The sequence below is a fragment of the Lygodium microphyllum genome, chromosome 19 (assembly GCF_053477565.2).
Source record: "Lygodium microphyllum isolate KBCC chromosome 19, Lygodium_microphyllum_v1.1.10, whole genome shotgun sequence".
Taxonomy (NCBI): domain Eukaryota; kingdom Viridiplantae; phylum Streptophyta; class Polypodiopsida; order Schizaeales; family Lygodiaceae; genus Lygodium; species Lygodium microphyllum.
This window is the reverse complement of record NC_141153.1, coordinates 141,461,215-141,478,087: the sequence shown is the minus strand read 5'-3', so window position 1 is coordinate 141,478,087 and position 16,873 is coordinate 141,461,215.

The following is a 16,873-nucleotide window of genomic DNA, read 5'->3' as shown; positions in this document are numbered from 1 at the left end:
CCAAAGAAGAGCATTTTTTCAACATATAAACGAATAAAAATAGAGACATTTTGACCATTAAATTGTTTTAATTCACGCCCAACTTCCTCTAGGACCTTAATGGCTGTGGAATCAATCTTCTCTTCGTCTTGCCTTTGTTGTTATTGTTGTAACATTTGGATTTATTGTTACTGAGTCTGCTGGAGTATGCGCACCAATTGTTGTAGAGTATCTCCTAAAGAATCCTCCATTTTGAAGTTCTCTTACACTGACCTTCACGTTGGGTTCACCAATGTCGTAGTGTGTAGGGTTGAAGGTCACCATAGCGGTTTGGCAAGAGAAGAATGTATGGGGGTTCAAGAGCTTAGACTTCGGACATGGTAGAGATAAGAGAAGGGTTAAAGGTTTCAAGCCAAGTTCTTGAAGATAAGAGACAGTAGGGTGTAGGTAGATTCAAGGAGAGAAGTAAACGGAAGAGAAGGGGTTCGAAGAGATTGAAGATGTAGAAGAATACTCTAAAAAAGAATTAGAAAATATAGAAGTATAGAAGAATACTAACAGAGATGAAGCTTGTCAATTTCTTTCAGCATTATGAGAAAATATAACTCTAATAGACAAAAACGTGTACAAAATAATACCTTCCTCTATGTTGCTCAGATCACCAATCTGATGCTTCCAATGGCTCTAAAAGGGGGATTAAATACCAGGACACCTAGCCAGAATCCTGCCAGATCACTCCTTCTTCATCTCCCACTTTTGGAGTGTTGTTCACTGCCTGAAAACAGCGATCGCGCGTCACGCGATTTTACTAATCTCTTTTTTTACATAAAATCCTCTCAAATTGGATGAAAGCTACATGCTTTCTTTTACATGTCCTCCTAATCTAGAAATTGTCTATAGTTTTATGGATTTTTACAAGAGAGAATATCTAGAATATAAAAAATTGACTTAAAAATTGACTAAAAAAATCTAATATTTTGAATCATGGACACTAATACTAATGTCTAAAGTGGCATTGGCTCTCTAAATCTAAAAGGAAGACACACTCTAGATTTTTTAACACGATGTGCGCATAGCGGCACAACAACGTCTTATCATTAAAGGCGTGGCACTAATATATTTACTTAAGCACGCTTATTTATTGAAGTGCTTGACAAATATTTATTATTTTGTAAGCACATGGGCACACGGTTTAAATATTTCATTATGGGACATTGTATTTGGGTACAACCCGACTTTTGGGCTGCTCAACCACTTTATTCTTAATTCGGACAAAAGCAAACACAAAAGCTAAAGCATGCTTATTGTAAAAATTGGTCTATTTTTGAGCTTTGACATGAATAAATTTATAAATACATGCCTTGTGAAGCGCTCACACAAGGCATGGGGGAAGATTATACCCAATTTGTATTTTTGCCTCATGTCGTGCAAATCTTCTTTCTTGTTTTTTGAGCTTAAGTAGAGTTATTTGTTCTTGGGAACCTTCCGACGCTCGCTATGTACACATCTTGTATCCCATTTGCATACTTAAGATAAATCAATATCTTGATAGGAATATAATGATAATTATATAACCATTGGGACTGATATGTCATGTTTTCCATAGCACCAGAATTAATAATAAAAATAGATTCATCATGAACATGAAGTATCCTTTTTGAAGAGATAGAATAACTCACACAATTTTGTTCTTCAGTAGTGTTGTCATGTGTAGCAGCATATGCTCTATTACGATCTGAATCAAAACGCCTCTTGAAACATAGATGGGTTGGATGATCACAAAAATAATAATCTTTGGATAAACATGGTTATTTATTTGTAATACCATGTTCTTCATCATATTGTTTTGCCCAGTAATCATCTGTACTGTGAGTATTTCTATTGCAATAAGAACAATGTCTGTTAGGAAACTTGAGATGAGAGAAGATACCACCACAAGAACTCCTATACATGTATAGCATTGAAAGGGAGGCCTTTGAGCAAGTAAAGCTTGGTGGATTTGTTTTGACTGTGTGTCCTCTTATAAAATCATAATTGTTTCTTGATTTGTGTGTCGTTGTCCATGTCATTGTGAATATTCAATCAAAGATACACAAGCTTGATTAAAATTGATCCCATCTTTATTAGATAATAAGGTAAGAATATTATCATAAGCAAGATCCTTTACAGTGTCAAGAAGTTGTATTACCATCGCCAAGAGCAATAAGCTGATTAATAATGTTCTTGAATGAGTCGATATGTGTTGTTATAGAAGTTCCAATGTTGTATTGTAATTCAGTGAGCTAACTACAAAGATAAAGTATTTTTGTAATAGATTTCTTCTAAAAATTTGCTATCAAATACTCCCATATAACTTGTGAGGTTGAAAGATTACATATATCAAGCATAAGAGATTCTTGAAGAGCAGAAATAATATACCAATGAGTTGCTTTGTCGTGTCTAAACCACTCATTATAAATAGTTTTTCATTCTTCAAAGATGGGTCCTTCAATTATAAGGGTATTATCATGAGCCTAGTCAATTGGTTGAGGCAGATTCATAATTACCAAGAAGAATATCGTGCAAGTCATCACCTTCAAGAATTAGTAGCATCTTTACTTTCCATGCAAGGAATCCTTGTCCTTAAAAGTGAGGGATGGAATGTTGTCCAAAAGGAAATCCATTGACAATTATAGAATTTGACATAGCTAGTTGAGAGAATACATACAATATGAGATCACACAATCTACACACCATATACGAAACCACAATGAAAGTGCAGCATAAGAAGTCATACTACATAGAAGCTATGTTGTAAAGAAATACGTTTAGTTCAAAAAGCATACTCTAAAAGAAAGAGATCCAAGATAGAGGAAACGTGGATAAGAATAAAGCGGCCCAATATAGACAAAATGTGAGAGAGAAGAAATTGGACCAACATAGACGAGAAATATGAACAACACTTAAAATTTTATCACTTTACTTTTTCGCCAAGAATAGATTATGGTCTAGTTAATTTTGGCAGAAACGCAGAAATTCAAGAGTGAATAATCATGATGAAACCTGTGTTATAGAAGTCTGCACAAAAAGACATTTTCCTATTTGTTTTCTAATTTAAGTCCATTTACCTAAACTGACACAAATTTTGACACAGAACTCCAAATTGGGCAGGAATTTGCTAGGAAGAAAGCGTGTGAGTCCTAGCACATCACAAAAATTGGTTTTCTTAAGAAGGGAATTTCCTTAAGAGTTTCCCAAATAGAACATTTTAAGGTGTCCAAGCAAGGCATATCTACAATTCAACATATCTGTATTCTAAATGATGATTGAGTGAACTTCTTCTATGCTTAAATTTCATAACATAAGATGCTCATAACATATATAATATATCAAATTTAAGAAACAAAATAATACAAATCAAGAATAGAAGAGATTGATGCTCATAACATACAAAATACATCAAATTTAATCATAAAAATAATATGAATCAAGAATAGAAGAGATGCTACATAGGTACACTTCCTGAGATTGCCTTCTTCTAGGAATTAGTTATAGTCGATCGTGATAGCTTTGATACCATGTTGAGATGTAGAGAGAGAAGATATGTAGAGATGTGGGAGAGAGAGAGAGAGAGAGAAGAGACACACCATATACACTCCCAAAGACTATTTCATATTGATCACAATCTACATATATAGATAGGTGAGACCTATTCTAGATAGGATGAACTATATATAGCTCCAATAACCGCCACAAGTCCATATGGCAATTCCTTGGCTATCAACCCCCTCCCCCACCAAATTTTCCCAAGAACTTATTATCATCTATCCGGAGTTTAGCTAGGAAATGCCGCACCCATCCTTGAACTTCATCAATGGGTTCTTGAATAGGTAGCAACACCAGCCCCAGGAGCTCACCTTCCAAGTGGAACACCTCAAGTAGACCAATAGTGCACAACAACTAAAGATGAAGAAAGTCTTCCTCCAAGACTAAGCCACAGAAGGGGAGAACCTAGATGGTGCGATCTCACTCAGCTTGGAGACCATCGAAGAACTCGAGTGAGACTATGAGCAGGAGTTTCTAGACCATTGGAGAAGCTTAAGCAAGAACTCTAGGCTGCCATTATGGACTCCTCCTCCAAGCTCCCACCCCTACCCAACAAACCTAATAAGCCAAACTCAAATGCCAAGTCTGCCCCCTCTGCCCAAGGTCTTGACCACTACCACTTCACCCATTCTACAGTAGCAAGGTAAGACTGCTCATGTTGGTGCCACCCCATCTCACTCGCACTCTGCTTTCCGCTTTGCCACCAAGTTCAAACTTGTGGCCCAACCCGAAACTAGTTTTCCCACTCTCCAAATCATAATAGATCAGCCACTTAGGAAACAAGGGGCCACATCTAAGCACCTCCAGGGAAAGGAAAGGGCCTTGCCAACCACAGAAGAGCCCATTACTATCACTGGTGACAAGGATGAGTCGCTAAAGGCTCTAGTTGTGAACTTCTTTGACTTCTTCATTGGCACTAGCTTTACATATCTAAAGTGTCCGATGATGGTTGAGCACTAAAGGGCAGAGGAATGGATTCAAGTCTTGGAAAGGTAGTCTTGGATTTGAATTGGTACCGGAAGGTAGAGTCAAATCTTGTCTAGTAGCGCTTTCCATAGGAATAATGGGTCAGAGTGGCTCAAGAAATGAAGAAGGCTTGCATTCTTTGTTAGGATTCAGCAAACCCATGCCCTTTACCAAACACTGTTAGAGTGCCCACATCCCAACCAAGAGCCGGAGCTAAGGACCCACACCCAAATTAGGGAGGAGAATCCCCAAATCATGATGATCCAAGCAAGGATCAGGGAGGTCGAGATCCTAACCCTAATGATCCAGCCTTTAAGGAATCCTTTGCTCGCAACCATCTAGAGGACACAATTCGAAGCCCTATCCCTGAAGCATTGGCACTACATCCATGCGCTCCTAAGAACCAAGTCCATGCACAAAAATGAGCTGGATGGTATAAGTGCTTGTCTTGCTAGAATCACCTTTGAGTAGGACTAGCTCCAACACCAAATCTAGCTAGGCACAATCTACTTGAAAATTCTTATAATTGATCTCATCTTTCACACTATGCTACAATCTTCCCTATGGACTCGAGTGGACCTCATGGCTACATCACCACCACCTGCAGTATACCCCACTCCCTCTATTGTGACCCTAATCACTTAGACCGGTAGCACCCACCTTTGGCCTTCGTTAAATCCCAACCCTTCCCACCCCTTCTCCTCTCAGTTTGTTAGCAGTCATTGCTCCACATCTAAAAACCCAGCAAGACAATGCACCTGCCATCAAGGATGAAGGAAACATTAGCAAATAATTTTGTGGATTTGAGTCCATTGTGCATACTAGTGTTAAAGGTGGTGATAGCTAGTGGCATTTAAATCAAGCGGCCAACGGCACCTTAATGCACAAACAAGTGCAATAACAATTATGACCATCAGCATGGGAAATGGGCAAAGAGAATATTAGAGCTGGTAGAGCTGGCAACATAAAGGAGAGACCTGCCCGAGCCAAGGATTAGACCATTGGTTCGACAATTCATTCATCTTCCTAAGTTCATCTATGTATTTGTCGTATGCCCATTGGGTCTTTCGGCCAATCCTTTGATTGACATTCTGAGTGGTACAAGAGTAGCAAAGTTGTTTGATTCCCTTTTGTATGTCTTGAGATACAAGTATTGATAGTAGTACTACTAAGTTGCTTTTGTATTACTATTCATTTTTTAGTTAATAAGATGTTGTGGTTCCTTCAATGATTGTCTCATTGTATCCAATTGCTATTAGTCATGTCTTTATTGAGACTATTGTATTGGTTTTTGTAAATATAAAAAACCCTAAATGTATATATACTTTTTAAAATTTTGTGTACTATAGTACACATACATTAAAAATAGATTGATATATTCTCTAAAACTCTATATTTATATATACATTCTATTGCAATCGTAAACATGTTTAAAAGAAAAGTGATATGTTTAAAATTATTTTAAATATAAATAAATAATTAATGAATCATTTTTCAATTTTATTTAATCGTAAGTAATCATATACAATCTAGAAAATTTTAATATTTAATTTTTTGAGTTTAAACATATCATAAACATTTGCTAATATATTTTTAAGACATTATTTATTATACTTCTTATATCAACATACTTTTGTATAAATTTTACCTTAACTATAAATATACACATAAATTGATAAATATATTTATCATTATTTTGTATATATAGAAATAAATATTAAAATAATAATGTGATATATATTGATTTTTAAGTTACTATATATAACTTTAAATTATAATATACTAATTGCAAAATCTCTTAGAATACTCAATGAAGATTGTAAATTGTTTTTTTATATATTACATGTGTATATGTTATAATATAATTATGAATATTTATAAATATATATTAGAAAATTCATAATTATTTTATGTATATAAAAAGTATTACAAAATATGTATCCCATATATTCACTCTTAGATAATTATGAGAAGTTCACAAGTGTGATATTTTTAAATTAAATTTAGATTATTAGTTGATATATACTAGACTTAGTAGTATGTTCAAATTTTGAGAGGCTATATAGAAAGCCAAAAGTTTAACGATATTACAATACCAACACAACAATCTACAAGTATATTTTTTCCATCAATCTTACATTAAATTTTTTACAAAGCTAAAATACCATCAATCTTACATTAAATTTTTTCCATCAATCTTACATTTTTTAAAAGATAAAAATGATCATAATAGACCTTATTAGTGTCAGAGAGAGAACTAGGGAGAGAGAAAGAGGAGAGAGAATACTGCAGAAGAGAGTGAAAGACTGCAGGAAGAGAGAGAAGAAGAGTAACGAGAAGAGAGAAATACTAGATTTAGAGAGAGAAAGATAGGAAAGAGGGAGAAGCCATAGAAGCTGTGAGCAAGATGGGAGAGAAAGACTGTAATTGTATTAATGTGTCAAAAAGATGTGAAAAATTACATGTCCTCTCCTTTTATACCAGTGTCAGTGTGACATGGCATAATATCAATGTTATTTACACTAAATCCTTATTCCCAGCCTCTTACAATTAGAGAATGCTCGCATTAAAAAAGTACATGTGCTTGATTATACTGATGATGATATACAAAAAGTGGAATCTATACCTTAAGGTTTTATGAAGCAAAACCAACAAGACATATGTTAAATTTTATATAGAATTTAAAGGAATAAAAATGGATGATGATGTTGATGATTGTATTATAATTAATAAAAACAACATTACAACTATTGTTAACTTGTCAAATGATAATATCTCAAGTATATCTAATATAAGATCCAAGATTGAAAATTGATGTTTTATCTAGAGAGTGTTAGAAAAATATGGCACATAAGGGATCCCAATTCATGTAGACTATCTAAATAAACTAAAGCTTGATCTTAAGAATTTATATGGAGAAGGTTCAATCACATTTTCAGTCTCATGAAACAACACTCTAAGGGTTTTGTAGATACAACAGAACTTAGATGTTTATATGCAAATATATTTCTTTGGGGTTTATCCTTTAAAAATCAGAGAGACAATGAAATAAATGAATATAGATTATCTTTTAAACACTACAAGGATTTAAGCAAATAGCGACGGCAGGTAGCGACGGCAGGTAGCGGCGTCGCTATTAGCGTCGCTATTAGCATCTCTATTTGCGTAGCAACGCTCCATAGGGAAAAAAAAACAGGCCGAAACCGAGCGCGGCTTTATTTCGTGTTTTTGCATTTTGTGTTTTGAGAGCGAGAGCGAGGGAGAGAGCGACTGTCATGAGAGAAGGAGAGGAAGAAGACTTGCCACCGTCGCCGCCGTTGTTCGCGAAGGAGAGGAGGAGCCTTCATTGCGAAGAGGAGCCATCCCACAGTTACCATATCTCATCGGTGAGTCTCCCTCTCTCCTTCTTTTGCTTGTTTAAGGTTTAAATCACTTTCTCTTTTGCTTGTTTAGGAGAGGAAATGAGAGAGAAAGAGAGGGAGAGAAAGAGAGAGAGAGAGGGAGAGAAAGAGAAAGAGAAAGAGAAAGAGAAAGAGAAAGAGAAAGAGAAAGAGAGGGAGAGGGAGGGGGAGGAAATGAGAGAGGGAGAGAAAGAGAAAGAGAGAGAGAGGGAGAGGGAGAGGGAGGGAGAGTGCATTCTCTCTCTCCCTCTCCCTTTTGCTTTTGGAGAGTGTTAGGATATATTGTGAGAGGGAGAGGAAATGAGAGAGAAAGAGAGGGAGAGGGAGAGGGAGGGAGAGAAAGAGAGAGAGGGAGGGAGAAAGAGAAAGAGAAAGAGAGGGAGAGGGAGAGGGAGGGGGAGGAAATGAGAGAGGGAGAGAAAGAGAAAGAGAGGGAGAGGGAGAGGAAGGGAGAGTGCATTCTCTCTCTCCCTCTCCCTTTTGCTTTTGGAGAGTGTTAGGATATATTGTGAGAGGGAGAGGAAATGAGAGAGAAAGAGAGGGAGAGGGAGAGAGAGGGGGAGGAAATGAGAGAGGGAGAGAAAGTGAAAGAGATGTATACTCAAATGGATAGCTTTATGGAGATGTATGTCTACTCAAATGGATAGCTTTTGTCTACTCAAGATATATGTAGTCCACCTGTGTGTGTATATATTGGAACGATAACATATCCATGATTATGGTAATGGTATGCACTTTGCTTTTTTTATGGGTACCATTACATTGACTCCTTAAGAGGGCTAAAAATTGGTCATACACTTTATGGGTACCATTACATCGACTCCTTAAGAGGGCTAAAAATTGGTCATACACTTTATAAAGTCTAATTAGGAGATTTAAGATGCACGATAATAGACTTATCGATAATGGTATGCAATGTGCTTTACCATGGACCACGTACATTGGTGACTCTTTAAGATGGCTTAAAATTGGTCATATCCTTCATAATGTCCAAGTAGGGGATCTAATTGTGATATACATAATTCCTTGTTTTTGTATTAACTTTATAGGCATAGCAAATTAGTAATCATGCCAACTAGTCAACGGAAGGACTAAAAGAAAATGATCCCCTAGCTAATGGTCATTATGGTACTTCATCAAAATGAACCCAAAAGTATTGCCATAGAAGAAGAATCCCTTAAATTGAGCATAGGATATTTTCTTCAAATGTTATGACTATGAGTATAATTTATTGAAACAAATTTTATAACTATGGTACACACACGCACACACCCACACAGGCACAAACATTTTTACTATTTGATATTGTCTTTGATATGGTAACTTTGTATTACATTGTTGCATTTGATGTCTTCCAATCATTAAAATAAAAGTTGATAAATTTCATAGATGGTATTAATTTTTATACATGGACCTAGGACAAAAAAACCACATTACTAAGATGCTTTTTTTTTAGACTGATTTATTATTAGACTAAGAGATCCTCAATGACATAAATTTTGTTGACTAGGATTACTTATACTCAAAGCCCTCTAGTGCAATTGTATAAGTAATCCTAGTAGAGCCCCTCTAAGATAAAGTACATAACCTAGAGACCGTAGCTAGGTATATAAGGTATAATGGCCATACAAGAAGACACCTCAATAATTGACTGATCACCACTAAATCCCAAAGAAGAATCGTGTTCCATCCCCTTCAACTCTATATTCACCTCATGAAGAACTTCATTAATCATAGCATCCTTGTCACCAATCTTTTTGTTGCAATGATGAAGTAACATATTCATCACTTTTCCTTTTAGCATCTAAGGCATTATCCAATCTTTTAGTCAAGTCCAAACATTTAGTCTTCAACTTATGAACCTTATGAACCAATGCTTTTTTTTTCTACAATAATGAATAATTATCTACCGAGATAAACAAATCCTTGAGCATGGTATATGGCCCAGATATAACATCAATAAATCTCTCAACTACTATGTCCCATGCATTTTTTACATCAATCAGTAAAGCATTTCTTATATCTTGAAGTTTAGATTTCAGCACCATGGATGCATCAATATCAACCTCAATGTTTTTCAAAATTTTCTTCTCAACCTCTTGCAGAGGCTAAAACCTCTCAAGCAAGAGCTTATGGTCAACTTGCAACTTGACATACATCTCCATAAAGCTATCCATTTGAGCCTCGTTTTCCCAAATTGTATTACAAGTCATTAAATTGTTTGTTGTAATGTAGACAAGATGGAAAATGAAGAAGGTCTTGTTGTTCAAGATCGCGAGGCGTATCTTAATCAGCGTGTCCCATGTCCTTGCTCTCAATGCAAGTTGGCAATTAGATGAAAACGCCGATTGTCTATAGAACACGTACGACGATTTGGCGAGTTTCAATTTGAGATCATTGATCAGGCAATTGCGGATGTTCAGAAAACGATAATTTGAAGTTAATATCAATCATGCATTGTACTCGTAAGCTAATTGAATACCATATATAATAACATTGGGTCTTGCTGGCAAATTTTCTATCTAGGGAGGTGATGTCTCATCCCAAGGGGGAGTGCACCCTTTGGAGCTAATTAGAAGAGTTGGTGGGCGTGCGATGGATGGAGTGCAAGAGCCAATCCACCACTCGCAAGGCCAATCTATACCGTCAATGCCAGAGGAGACAGACAACCTTCCAAACCTACCTACAATCTTGGAGTCTGAGATGGAGGCAATGATCGATGCATTGATTCCCATAGATGTCGAGACTTCTGATCCGCTTAGAGAGGAAGCATCCATACCATTATATGATGGGTGCCGAGTATCTCGGTTGAATACACTGCTTGCACTCTTAAGTGTGCAAGCAAAATACGGGTGGAGCGATACGAGTGTGACCGAGTTATTCAGGTACCTTGCACATAGGCTTCATTGATTTTTTTTTGACACTATTATTACAAACATTTGTGCTTTTTCAAGGTGTTTTATGATTTTTTTCAGGTTATTGAAATATCATATATTATCACTTGCAAATACCATGCCTAAGTCTCGTGATGATGCGCGACATGTTTTACAAAAGCTTGGCATGGACTACAATAACATCCATGCATGTATCAACGATTGCATACTGTTTCGAGGAGAATACGAGACTATGGAGACATGTCCAAAGTGTGGTGCTCACAGGTATCGACAGGACTTGCAAGGGCAAACCATCCCTCAAAAAGTTCTTCGACACTTTTTGCTCATCCCCCGCATAAACCACATGTTTCGTACGTCTGGCATGGTGAGCTTGACAACGTGGCATGCGCAGAATAGGTCCACGGATGGAGTTCAATGAATATCAGTGGATTCGCACGCATGGACCCACATTGACTCTACCTTCCCAGGCTTTGCGCGAGAGCCAAGGAATCTTCGGCTCGGTCTCGCAATGGATGGCGTGAACCCATTCGGTCTGCGCTCAACTTCTTACAGTGTGTGGCCTATAGTCCTTATCAACTACAACATCCCTCCATGGCTTTCTACGAAGAAAGGACATCTCATCCTTAGCTTGCTCGTCCCAGGCCGCTACAAAGTAAAAAATATGGATGTGTATCTTCGTCCATTAGTTGATGAGCTTAAGATTTTGTGGGAGGAGGGGGTCACTGTGCAAGATATGAGCAGGCGCGATGGTCGGCGGTCAGCCAATATTCGAGCCATTCTCATGTGGATAATGCATGACTTTTCGAGATTGGGAGAGTGCTCAGGTGAGCAGGCCTCCATTCTCGCTGGTAATATCTATATTTTATCTCATTCAATCAAGTATTCACTAGGTCGTGGTGTTGGAACAGGTCTGGTTACCTTAGGTTATCATACATGTCCATTGTGCGGGCCACAGTTAGACTCCCGAAGGTCACGAACCATGAAGAAGATGGTATATCAAGGACACGCTGCTTTCTTGCCGGAGGATCATGAACTCAGGGAAGGTTTTCTTGGACGACCTCCAACACGTATGAATGCCACAAGCTGGTACGAGTTGAAAATGGTCCACGCAGAATCACATCCAAATGGAATGCAACGGTTCTCAGTTTTCTACGAGTTGCCATATTGGACCCACTTAGAGGTCAATCACTTGTTGGATCCCATGCATATTTTCAAGAATGTGGGCAGCTTACTATGGGACCACATCACAGGAAAGAGAGACACTATAGGGGCACGAATGGATTTGAAGGAGGCATGTAAGATGGAGGCGCTTTGGCCACAGTCGAGTGCTGATGGTCGCATGCATCTTCCTCGCGCTCCTTGGGTTTTGTACACTAAAGAAGAGCGCATTGTGAAGCAAGTAATCAAGTCTATCCGCACTCCGACGGGTATGATGTGTTCTCTCAGGTCTGCATTTTCTAAAGACGACCAATTGTTGGGCTAAAATCCCATGATTGGCATAAGATATGTCAGGTTTGTGCTACGAATGGATTGTAATTAGCGTGGGCATTTTGCTATTTGGAATGTGGTCATTATTCATAATGCTTTCTCATTTGTGGTAGTTTGTACTACCAATCGCGATCGCAGGATGCCTTACTCCAGAAATTCGCAGGGCCATTTACAAGTTGTCGCCTTTGGTGCAATGGATCTCACAGAAAGAGATTAAGACGTCTTTTATTGAATTCGCGAGGCGGGGAGCAATGGAGACGGTCTGTCTCTTTGAGAAATACCTACCCACTAGCATGCTCACAATACAAATCCACCTTCTTGTGCATCTTGTGGACGAAGTGGAGATTGCTGGACCTGTCCATACGCGATGGATGTTCTTCCTGGAGCGCTTCATGAAAACCTTGAAAGGCTTTGTGCGACAACAAGCTCGGCTAGAAGGTAGCATGGCCGAAGGTTGGTTGGTTTCAGAGGCGTTAGTGCATATTTCACAATGGCTACCAACGGTGGAACCAGACAATGAAATGCTATGGTCGCTGAAGGACGATGATAGACTGACTGGAGATGTGGTGGTTGGAAATGGGGTAGAAAAAAGAATGGATGCCTCAATGGAAGAGAAGGTGAATCGCTTTTGTATGTTGCACCATGCCTCCATGGAGACATGGCTCGCCAAGTGCCAGATTGCAAGGCAAGATCGAGAGGAAGCGCAAGCTGAATTCCGACGTAGTATGCGTCATCGACCGATTCGATATCGCGAAGGCATGGAGGAGATGCCGCAGTTTATGTCAACGCGATGGCTGCATGGAGCCTTGACCGTAGCATCTCGGAAAGGGACATAGGTCTCAATGGAGGAGTGGGAATTCTCGAGGGGATGTAGTCCAAAGGTGATGAGGGGTTTAGAATCTGTCGTATCTAAATTTTATATGCGACATCTAATTTGAGTGTTTCAATGTACAGTACAAAATATATAGTGCAGTGTGGTCACGCGGATGGCATTTTCGCGTGGAGTGTATTGACAAAATGTGCTCCACAATGGACTGTGGTGTCATGGCAAGGTTCGAGCAAGAGAGCCGGCGACGAGCAACGGATCCAAACACGATTGTGGATGAGATGGAGTATTTTGGGAACTTGCAAAGTATTATTACGATGGATTACCATAGCTTCTCCATGATACTATTCGATGTGCAATGGTTCAAAGTGGTACTTGGAGGAGCTGGAGCAATAGTTCGACGAGGTCCATCTGGATTTCTCGAAATAGATTCCGAAAAAAAATGGATGGATTTGCGCGACACCTTTGTGTTGCCGGCCCATTGTGAACAGGTGCATGGAGTCATTTGCTTGCTAATTGTATTACGACATGGTTTATGTCACAATGGTTTGAACTCTCTTGTACGTGTTTGTGAACAGATAATCTTCTATCCAAACCCCCGACAACCTCGATGGTGGTATGTTATACCTTCAACTCCCCGAAGTGCGAGAGTATATGATCAAACCGATGTTCTGAGCATATATGAAGATAATATGCAAATAGAGGGGTCGATATTGCAAGGGGTGGAGGCCGTCGAAATCTTGGAGCTAGCATCGGCTAACAATGATGGAAATATAGGAGTCCAAGAATTTTTTGAGAACGAGGCAGACTCATTCTTTTGTGGTGACATGTCTATCGACCTTCTAGTGTATGCAGAGTTGTGTCAGGAGATTAACATGGGACCATAGGATACTTCATACTTGGAGCATCCACTTACTCAATTCATTAACCAATCTCTTATAAAGGTACATAAGATATACATTTTAAGTGATATTTTTTTAAAATGATTTATATTACTGTGCTTTGTATGATTTAAATTGATTATTCTAACATCATTTTTTGTCTGTGCAAGTAACATTTTCAAGATGAGTCGAGGGATGAGCGATGAGGAGTTGCAGGATATCTTCTCACGCATGTCTCTAGACTAGCTCGCGAGATTCAGAGAGATGGCAAACCAGGAGCTGTCTCGTTCTTTGTTAGGGCGCTCCGCTAGATCTGCTTCAGCGCGATTGGATGCTTCAGCTTCGAGCAGACGATCTCGATGCTCACGACTTAGGCCAGAGAGAGGGAGTGCATCGGGATCAGGGGGATGCTGTTGTGGAGACATGGATGTGGTGTCTCCGTCTCGTCGTTCAGCTGGAGCTGCATCACCTCCAGGATTTGTCACACCTGTGGGGACGTCTACTCCAGTTACTCCGGCTTTTGCGCAGTCATCAGCAGGTGCCACCCCTTTGGGTGCCACTCCGAGAGAGATTACCCCCGTCGGTACACCGGATGCAGAGGGGTCTCGTGGATATGCCCAGGAGCGTGGATGCAGATGGGAGAGGACCCATCTTAGGCAGACTCCTAGGGGTTATGGATATCTGGTCGATAGTAGGTCAGGAGACATCATCATGAATGATGAGGGGAGGAGGGTGATGGCTCGCATGAGAGAGTTGTGCCAACAAGTTTTTCGGCACAACGTCTTGGATCATTGGAAGAACATACCGGAGGGGAGCAAGGACTACATAATAGCATCCTTGCACGAGGAGTTTCCGATGCCAACCGCAGAAGATAGATTCTCTACGAGCTGGATGATGGATTGCGTGCGTGCATACATGTCACATAGACGATCCGACACACGCAAGGCAATCAAGAGTGGAGATGCAAAGCCCGAGTGGTTAGATGCAGACGACTGGGGCCGACTGAGAGAGGAGGCTACAGATTCTCTAGGACGTTGGAGTCAGCAGTGCAAGGCGGCGAGGGCACGATTCGAGGCCAGAGTGGTCCATCATCTTGGGAGTGGCGGCCATAGGACATATTTGGAGGACTTTGTAAGTTTTTTTTTGTTTTGCTTGTTTGTTTTTTTGAAATATTCTTTGTACTGACAATCATGTTTCTAACAGCTAGCATTTTGTTTTCTTTGCAGCACTTCATTATAAATCGCGATCTGACCGGCCTTGAGACTCGATATGCAGAGAGGCACAGTCTCAATACATTGATCGACCGATTTTATAGACGCGGCGGCCCTGTAAGTCACTCATCTTTCTTGTCCGTAGTTACCATGAGATATTTGAATGCATTATTGTATGGTGGATTGATGTGTTGTTTCTTTTTCTGCAGAGTCCGTCCGATGCTCCTTTGCGGCGGGACGAGCTTTCGGGGGACGAGGATTTGTAGCTCGCCCTTGGATCCCTGGAGCTCACATACCTTTATTTTTGAGTCGCTTGATCTATGTAGACATTTTCTATGTATTAGTGATATCCTGTCATGATTGTACCAATCGCTTTTTATGCGATCATGTATTTATTTCATGTATCAGTTTTATGATTTTAGTATACATTATTTTTGTTTGCAAGCGCTTTGTACACAGTAGTGCAGAAACTATTTTGTATGGCTCTCATAAAGCACATAGTGCTATATGTTGCAGGGCTTGCTGCCCTACCACAAAATTTTTTTAATCCCTGTTACCGTCGCTATTAGCGTCGCAAATTTTACTGCTCGTGTTGCTATTTTCGTCACTATGCACGTCGCAAAACGTCGGAATCAGCATCGCTATTTGCGTTGCTATCAGCGACGCCAATACCGACGTTTCTATGGCATCGTTAATAACGATGCTTTTTGCGACGACGGGGGCAAATTTTGTTGTTTGTATTTTCGTCGCTTTAAACGTCAGTATAAGGCCTATATCTTGTAGTGAAACCTTCCACAAAGATAGAACAAATTGTTAGATTTAATGATTTTCCATTATTCCACCCTTCTCATAGCATTAAAAATCATATAAACATTGACATGCAATATTTTTTAAATAAGGAGAATAAAATATATCCAATAATAATACTTGCTATCATTGTATAATCTTTACAAAAGAGAATAAGTACTTATAGATTGTTGTTGATGCAAGTAAAGTATAAAATTTGATAATGATAATTATATAAACTAATATTTTTAATATAAAATTATTAAAAATAAATATTATTTTTATCTATTGAATATTTTTGTAAATGTATATATACTTTTGAAAACCAGAAGAATATAACTTTCAAAAATTATGAAAATCATTTACAAAGTTACATGATGCATATTATATATTTAGAAATATTTGAGAATACAAATATTCATCATTAGATGTAATAATGTTGAGTGTTTAGGATGGCTCTTCTATAATAGATATTATTAGTACATGAAATTTGGCTTGCTGAAAAAAAGTTCAAATTGAGTTAAAAAACAACATCACTTCTATAAGAAGATTAGTTTATCTTAATATTTATTTAAATTTTATAAATTAAATATCCAAATAATTTTTTAAATATTTTATAGGTGACTCCAATTGTGAAATCGATCAGTAATTAGAAGGACAATGCTTGGCAATATATCAACAATGTAATTTCAAAAATGATATTAACCTTATGTATGAAATTGAATGCATTACTGAGAATGAAAAAAATGATACCAACATCACAAACAATGAAGCAGTTGTGGGTGAGCTACTAGGTTCAGTGTTGTGGAATTAGTCAAAACAAACCCTCTTGAAATAAGAGAAAAGCTATACATGT